The following is a 9,278-nucleotide window of genomic DNA, read 5'->3' on the forward strand; positions in this document are numbered from 1 at the left end:
AAAATATGGGGCACGGTAATTATGGTTGGTCTTTAATGATAATGATTCCTGATTAAGGCATGAAGTGTAACGCACAGCAAGCACTCAAAAACCTTACCGCACAGTGTTCTGCATTGCAAGCTAAGTTTTTTTTTTCTTAATTTTGTGTTACCGATAACGTTTCTGTGCTGCCTTTTAGGTCCTAGAACTATAAATACAAGAATTACATTCATAGCAAATATAGACAGATCTGAGTATAATTTGTCAACGAGGAGGGGGGGAGAAAAAGGTTGTAGCATGAACCATTGCCAAAAGGAGAGTTAAAACGTACTAAGAGAAGAAGTCTGCTTTGTCTTATACTTTTCAAAACCCTTCTGTTAGTTGCTTTCTCATGCTGCAGCTTCTTCCATATGCTCCCTACACCCACTAACACACCCACCTACACACACTCACAATTTACCAACATACTTTACGTCTTTGCTGAATTAAAATCCACACCATCATTCAAATAAAATAAAATAAACAGCTGTTTTCTTTCCACAAAACCCTAACATTTTCTGACTTGGCACTTGCGAAGCATTTGAAAGAAACAGGCTGCTGGAGATGCTTTTGTACTGGCACATTGTGACACTGCACAGAAGGCCCAGGGCTGGATCTAGACGCATACTTGCACTTAGGACCACTCTGCTTTGGAAGGGGACACTGCCCAGAAGGAAGGACTTCGAAGTGATGCAAACACCGGCAGATTATCCTAGTGGCATCAGTTGACTCTCCAGGCCTGATAAATAGAGTATTTAAAGCAGCACCACAGAATCGCATCACAGGTAGTTATTTCAAGTCCTCCCTTCCTGTTGGAGAAGTACAACTCCAAGAAGTGCAGGCACCAGAGACCGTGGCTGGCATTTACCCTGCCTCTGTTACCTTCTGTGGTAGCTCCCAGATTCAGACCGAGTTCCCAGCTGAAATTTGCAAGTGCCCAGCACACCAACAAACAGTAGGAAGGCAGGGCCCAGAAAGAGTCTGCAACAGATCACGTTGCTGTGGATCCTATGTTGGCATCCATTCCTGCAGTTTATCATCCATGGTCCATTGCATCTCACTCTGAAGATCAAAAGGGTTGAAAACAAGACAATCACCTCAAGCTGCCCCCTCAATATGAGTATGTCTCTTTGCTGTCCCAGTCCCTTCTGACTAAGTCCTCACAGCTGTGCTGGAACTGTTCTCTCAGGTCATGTTGGTCACAGCTGAGGGAGCAAGGATGCTGTACTGTACAAGTGGAAAGCAGATAAAAGAACAGTAACTAACTCACAGGTGCCTTGTCATCTAGTAGAATCCAAAGACCTAGATTACACACCTGTTTTATTTATAAAACACATTGTGAGACACAGATCCCAAGAATGCATTCCTTAAATTAGCTATATCGATTTCCCAGGACAGTGAGTAGGTACATACCAAGCCAGCTGGCAGCAACAACTGAAGGAAGGACTCATCCTTTGGTGCCAGCTCAGGTGCCATTCAGAAGTCATAGTCATGAACCTTCTCCTTGAATCAAACACCTAAGCCAGGCTGGACCTTGCGCAAAACCCAACCCAGAGAAAGAGATAGTGCTCGCCTCTCTTGTGCAATACAATTCACAACCATAATTAAATGCATTTACTGCAAAATTTGGAGAAGGATTTTAAATCGGTATTAGCTGTTGGAATGCTGTAACTATTGATCACTAACCTATGGAGTTTCTGACTCTTGCTGTAAGTTTTAATCAGTCTATCCAGTCTTGGGTGCTTAGTGTCACTGCTCTGATTGGGTACAACCTTCTACACCTAGGGAGATGGAGCAGCAGCCAGTGATACAGGACGGGGCACAAAAGAGAAGACGTTTCACCTCCATCTCAGCACAGGTCAACTCAGAGCTGCCCTCTGATAAAAGCAGCTGAAGCACAGCTTACTGTAGCTATAAGAAGAACCTTTATGCTCTCCTTCCGCCAAATCACTCTCTTTAGTTCCTCTGCAGTGGTGTTAAGGAACATTCATAAACTTGGCCTATACTAGGGCTCAGGGAAAATCTGTGATGTTGTTTTAGAGTTTATGAGCTAAAATTTCCAAAAAGTGGCATGTGTTGATGTTTCTCCCTCAGCTCTAAGTCAGGCCACAAGTCAGTGCACTGTGAGGACTGGAATCCAAATACATAATTCTATTGTCTACCTTAAACATCAAAAACACTACTCATCTTTGTATTTTCACTCAAGTTCATGAGACAAATTATGTGCCTCAGATGTGCTTGCCTAACTACTTTTTAATGTTTATTTACAGAGCTACCATCCTGATTCTCCGTGTTGCTAATGTCAAGCAGCTCTCCCAGAAGCCTTTGAGAAGGACAACAGAAAACAAATCATGGCTACTAGACTAAATAGGGGAAATAGACTGGTTTATCCTTCACTCTAAGAAAGACAAAGACATATGCTTCACTAGAGCTGTGTCCTAGTTTTAGCTGGGACAGAGGTTTTTTTTAACAGCTAGAAGAGCTCCGTGTTTTGGTTTTACTCAGAGGCTCATTCTGAGAAGAACGCTGATAACAAGCTGCCAAGGACTTTTCAGTGTGCTGGAGTGCAGAAGCACGGCGGGATAAGGGGGGAGCATAGCTGGGACAAGGGGGACACGATTCCCCTTGTGATTTGTGTGGAACTTAAGACTGAGGGCCAAACTGGCCAATTAGTATTCCATATCATGCAGCGTCATGCCCAGTATAAAAGCGAGGGTCAGCCGGGAAGAGGGGCTTTTTGCGCTTTTGCTCTTTTGCACTTTTGCTCTTTGCGCTTGCTGCGCTGTTGCTCTGCTGTTTTTTTCCTTTCTTTTCTCTCTCTCTCTCTCTCTCTCTGCCCCTCTCTATTTCGGGGCCTCGCGTTCGTCCGGGATTGCAGCTTCGGGACGAGACGGGCTTCGCATGCGAGGGGGTGGTGAGCATCTATACTGTGTATTGGATCATCTGTATTAAGATCATTCTTATCTCAACCCGCGGGTTTCCCGTTTATCCTTTAATTCTCTCCCTCATTCCTGGGGGTGGGGGAGGGGGGAGTGACCTGCTGTGTGTGGGAGGAAGTTTTCAACCTAACCCACGATAAGCAGTGAAATGAAGGAACTCAGGTGGGAAGAAGAACATTCCAACAAAGCTTATCAGTTGCTTTGATGAATACAGAGTAAGATAATGCAGGTCACATTGGTAGGAGCTTGTCATGTTGCTGATCAACAATTGACAATGATTGTAGAGGACCAGAAAAGCTGTGTGCATAGAAAAACCCAAAAACTTCAAACCATGTATGCTATTGAAAGTCTATTTCCTTGATTTTTTTTTTTTTTTTAAATGCATTTAAACATTTGTGTTCCCTTTCAGGAATAGACCAGTGGCTAATTATACAAGAGTGAAAGAAAACAAATGATTTCTCTCTCTGTGCTTGTTCTCTCTGTCTTCACTATTTCAGGTACAATCTCCTCGGTACAGGAAACCATTTGTTCATGTTTCTGAGCCATTGTGTATCAAACTGTCAATGATATTCCTATTTCCTTAAGAAGTCCTCCTTTTCATTGAGAGTAACTGCACTGACATTGGGCTAACCTGTTTTAATATTGATTTAACAGTAAGAATTTATTTGCTAAAGTACATTAAAACTGCTATCAAAACCTCAATTCAGCAAGGCACTTAACATACACTTTCTGGATATTAATGAGATGTTTAGATGTGACCAGCTGGGGTCAAAGTGAATGTCAGTAAGCCACATAGTTTTCATCAGTACAGAAAATGAAGGGTCCTAGACGTCAGTAATGTTTTCTAAGAGGCTACACCTTGTATTGTTTTTAGGATACTGGAAAGTATTTTATGATACTGGTTTTCAGATACTGAAAGCTTTTATTTCTGGGGTTAGGAGCTGAGTAGATGGTTTTAGAGAAACCCTGGCTCTCCAAAGCAATGGAGCATTCAGCCTCTGCATGTGATGTGGACAGAGAAGAACGCGCTGGCTCCAAAGCTGGACAAGATCAACGGTGAAACCTACTGATTTACTAGATCTGAATTACTTGAAAGGAATGTACCAGGGAGAAATGGAAAAATGAGGCTGTGGGAAAGAGAAGCAGTTAGGAAAATGCAGAAAACTAGTTTTTTACCTTCTCAAAGCCACTAATCATCTTCACCTCACATAAAGGGCAGGCAATGAGAGTTAGAGATGAGAGAATGCACTACACTGTGAAATGAAAACCGCCACATTTTAAAATCAGTGTTTTCTCTCTTCCATTTTGTTCTTTTTTCCAGTGGTACCAGTTATATTCAGAATTTATGAGCGAATTTATGAGCTCAACCATAACAACTGTACTGGGTCTGGCTGGGATTAACTGGGAGTTCCTTTCTTTATAGCAGTCCATATGGTACTGCCTTTTTGGATTTGCAACTAAAACAGTGTCGATAACACACCAGTGTTTTGGCTGCTGCTGAGCAGTTCTTGCACAGCATCAAGGCTTTCTCTTTTTCTCACTCTGTGCCCACAGCGAGTAGGTTGGGGGTGAGCAAGAAGCTAGGAGGGGACACAGCCAGGACAGCTGACCTGAAATGGCCAAAGGGATGGTCCATACCATACGATGCCATGCTCAGCAATAAAAACTGAGGTAGAAAGCAAAGAAGGGGAGACTGTCTTCCAAGGTGGCTACTGACTGGAGATTGGCTGGGCATTCTTCTGCTTGTGGGAGGTGGTGAGTGATTGCCTTTGCATTACTTGACATCATATCTTTTTTCTTCACCTATTAAACTGTTTTTATCTCGACCCATGACTTTTCTCACTTTCATTCTTTCTGTTCTCTCCCTCAGCCCACTGGAGAGAGGGAGAGAATGAGCGAGCAGCTGTGTGGGTGATTGGTTGCTGGCCGGGGTCAACCCACCATAGCAACATTAACAGAATTTCATAAAGTCAGTCAAAATGTCTTGAAATTACTTCAATTGCTACATTAAGCAATGTATTCTGGCATACAGAAAATCAAATAAGCTACAATATCTTCAGACTCTTCAGTTATCGTCTCAGTTTTGGTCCTATTGTTCCTCTCATATAAATCAGGCTGTCGTGGAATGCAGAGGAACCTTTGCATTGCTTTGACTACATGAGGACCTGAGGAAAAGAAACCGGTAACAACAGGTCTTCTGGGATGGACATCAATCTGTATTATTTGCTGAAGAAGTCTTGGAACATGGTGCCCTAGGCCTCTTTACTTGAGATACAAGAAAAGTACCTAGTGAAAACTAATGGTAGGAAGCAGTTTTCTTCAACGCTGATGACAATAAGGGGTAAAAGAGAAAAGAAAAAGGAGAAAAACTCTAGGCACTCCTTCCCTGGGTATTGGGAAGCTGATTTTGGCAGCTCTGCAGGCTCAGAGCTCTGCTAAGATGTGTTCTTTCTTAATATTTTAATGAGCTGAGCAATCGACAGTCCCAGCTGAGTACCCGTTTTTGTTGCTGTTGCTAAGCGAAGCAACTGTGAAAAAAGCTCCTTTTTCATCTTCTAAATCATAAATACAACCAAAACATTTGTTTGATATGTGCAGATATTCATTCTACCTCCATGCCAACTCAACTCCCACACCTCAGTTCACTCTCTCATGTGTTTCATACATACTTGGTCAATGTCTCCAACGTGTCCCAGGACACGTCCAGATTTGATTGTCCTCCACGTCCTATATACCCTTTAGGCCACACAGAGTTTTTTCAGCTTATCCTCTTCATTTGGGCTCCAGCACAACCCATGGTAATACAGATCGATGCAGGTTCTCTGTTCTTCTCCATATTGGCTGAATATCTCGCCTTGCCAGCTCACATAGTTTTAGAGTTCAGCAATGACTGCATACAGAAAAGATGCGTGGAAATTTTTGCATTCTTTCCCTCTCTTCTTCTCTAGTGACTTCCTGTTTTCCTACAAAAGCTTCCTGTTTTCCTTTCTTTTCAAATAAAGAAACCTTCCAGACTCCCTTCTCTTTGTTATCTATTTATTTATCAAAACTTTCTGTGTTTCTGATTCTCCTTTTCCTTTTCTCTTCTCTCTTACATTTTCTTTAGCCATCTGTCTATGTTTTCCTTAGCCTTCTAGGTCTTCACTCAGGGAGAGTTAAAAGAAGTTCTAGTCTCACGTACATTTTGATAAGGTTTGATATTGTCTTTCCAACCCTGTTCTTCAATGGCTTGTCTGCTCAGAACCTACCTTGTGATACAGAGAAAGCTTTATCTAATATGATATTAAACAATTTTGTCGGTAATGTGAGTAAGGAAATTCCCACTAAAAATGTTAATGAGTTGTAACTAACTGCAGGATCCCATTTTGCATATTCAGAACATATTCCTGGTTCTACTCTTCAATCTTCTCATTACATGTTTTCATTTACTGTCAACTGCACTTAGAAGTTATTGGTAGAAAGTTCCCTCTGCATCAAAAATGAAACTATCCCTTCCTGATCAATGCTGGCCTCTGATTCTGAACTCTGCCTTGTAAGGCACGGTCAACAAGCATTTTTGGGGGCCATGGATAGTTCCAGCTTGAATGGAGAGGCAGAACAAAATAGGCAAGTGATTATTAGCCCTCCACAGGCTGTTGCTAATAGGGCAGAAAGAGGGGAAATCTCTAGCCCTTGGTCAAACTGTCTGACATCAGTGCTTTTATGGCAGACAAAGAAAATATGCTGAAGAACCAACAGAAAGTAGGAGAAAATGTTTTCAGTCATACTGAGCGTTCAGCTTTGATGGATCTTCCTTTGACTATGGAGTTCAACATTACAATTGTGCTACTCCCAGGTTTTTAATATACTGAGGTCACTATAAAAACACCAACAAGAAAAAAAAAAAAAAAAAACAAAACCAAAAACAAAGCACCCTAACATAGCATCATTTCTCATGTTCCAGCATAGCAGTACTTCCTGTTCAGCACAGAAGAGCTTTGAGCACTCATGAGCTCATCATCAATGAGCACTTTGAAGACAGGCTACTGAACCTCGAAAATGTTTTCTGTGTTCACCGCAATTACCTTTTTTGTCTGGCTGCTGGGCACAAATCTTGAGTAAGCTACAATGCTCTACTTCATTTTCTTCAGCCTTTTTCTCTCTTCTCTGGAATACACACCTTTCACGTGCAGTTAACTGATTACACAGATAAAAAGAATTTAATATATCACATAGGCACACTATAAAGGATTTCCATGCATTCCTTTCCTATGTAAATGGTCTGTAACTTTGTCACGAATCAGGCTGTGATAGTTTGATGTGTGGGGGGGTGTTCTGGTGGCAGGGGAGGGGATTTGCTCCCTGTGCCACCAGATCTGAGTCCCATCCCCCCCGGGGGAGGTTGAGCCAAGGCGGCGCCTCTGCGAATTGCCCTATTTAAGTTGGGACAAAGGGGCGGGAAAGGGGCTTTTTGCTCAGGAGCGAGGAGAGAGCAGGAGGGCGCTGCCCTCGCTCCCGGCTCCCGGCCGAGCGGCCGCTCGGGCCCGGGCCGGCGCCATGTGCTCAAGATGGCGCCGGGGGAGCCGCATGGGGGACTCGGTAAGCGGCCCCACTCCCGGGGTGCCCACCGGGCCGAGCTCCTCCAGAGAGGATTAATATCTAAGAGAAAACAACCACAACGACCGGGTCAGCCAAGATGGAGCAGGAGGAGGTGTACTGGAGCTGAGGCTTCCCTTGCAATCGGTGTGGAGATGGCAGGCGGCCCCCCTGCAGCCAGGGTGTACTCGGCGGAGCAGCGGCCCACTCGTGGCCTGTGGAGAAACCCACGTCGGGAAGGAGATGCCTGAGCCCAGGAGAGGTCGTGGAGCAGGGGATGCGCGACCAGGTACTGTTGATAATGGGGCATGGAATGCACGACGAGGTCGTGGAGGCATCTGGAGACCGTGGGACGACCCACGCCGACGCGAGTGGCAGCAGCTCCCTAAGAGGCCGAGACTGGTAAAGCCCGAACTGGTGCGATCCATGGGGAGGATTGCAATCCTGCGGGCAGGACTTACTTTGGAAAAGTTTGGGGACTTTTTCTTTGTGAGTAGGGGATCCACCGAAGCAAGGGAAAAATGGTGTAAAGACTCCTCCTCCTTTAAGAAAGAGGCGGCAGTGAACAACATGGACGGACTGACCTGCACTCCCCATTCCCTGTCTCCCTGCGCCGCTGGGGGGAAGGCAGAGCCAGGAACGAAAGGAAAAATAGGGGGTGGGGAGGTGTTGTTTTAAGATCGGGCCTTGTTTTCTCTTTCTCCTCTCAAGTAACCGATTTCGTTCACTTTTGTCTTTTGTTAAGTAACTGTTAATAAATTGTTTTGTTTTATTAAGAAAGCCTGAGTCATGTTTTGCCCGAGACCATGGTTGGTGGGTGCTCCCTTTCGGTTCTTGTCTCGACCCTCAGTCCAAAAAAAAACCACGACACAGGCTCATAGACTCTTTGTTTCACACTTCCATCTTTCTTTCTCTGTAGAATTGCAATTTAAGTGATCCTGAAATGTTCAGAGACAATTAAAGGTTAGCTTTGTCTATCAGTGACATACCAGCAATTCCCTGTAAAGCTCTGGTGTATGTACAGTCCTTGATCTGCAGCTGCCTGATTTCAGGAAGGTAGAATTGTTTCCATACTGCTCTGAACTCTAGGCAGAGTTGGAAAATTGGCTCAGAAGACAACACAAAATATCTAGCATTTCCTTAGAGCTTCACACAGTTCTAGGACACCATTGTGGATTGCCAGGACTTTTGACTTCTTCAACTTATGAGCAACAGATAAATCATTAAGAGGGTTTGGACTGCCTTGCTAGCAAGATTTAAAGGAGGTTCAAAAGTATTTTTGGTTGGTTATGCATTGGTTTTTCTTACACCAAGCCTTAACAGTATTTTTTTAGAAATTGTATAGCTTTTATTCCCAGAGGCGGAAATGGAGACATATAACTGTGGTTGTCTTACAAAGAGCAAAGTTATGTTGGGAGAGGGGTTTAAATTAGTATACCATATCGTGCAAAAAAAAAAACCCAACCCGAAACTTGTGATTTCTATATTGCAGCAGCCCCAGCAGGCCTGATCTGCATGGGTTCTTAGAGGAAATGAAGGCTGCCTGACAGCTTGGAGTGACCACATGCAGCCTGATCAAAGGTGGAGTAAGAGGTACCAACCAGTAGAGACTTCTGCAGGGACTGGAACAGCGTATGTTTTGAAATAAGGGCTGAAATATAGTCATGAAAGCTGACAGGGACTCAGCACTTAACTAGATTTTGAGTGAATTGTGAAATATTTGGACAAGATTCTTTTCCTTCCTCT

Source organism: Tauraco erythrolophus, chromosome 6, assembly GCF_009769465.1.
Source record: "Tauraco erythrolophus isolate bTauEry1 chromosome 6, bTauEry1.pri, whole genome shotgun sequence".
Taxonomy (NCBI): domain Eukaryota; kingdom Metazoa; phylum Chordata; class Aves; order Musophagiformes; family Musophagidae; genus Tauraco; species Tauraco erythrolophus.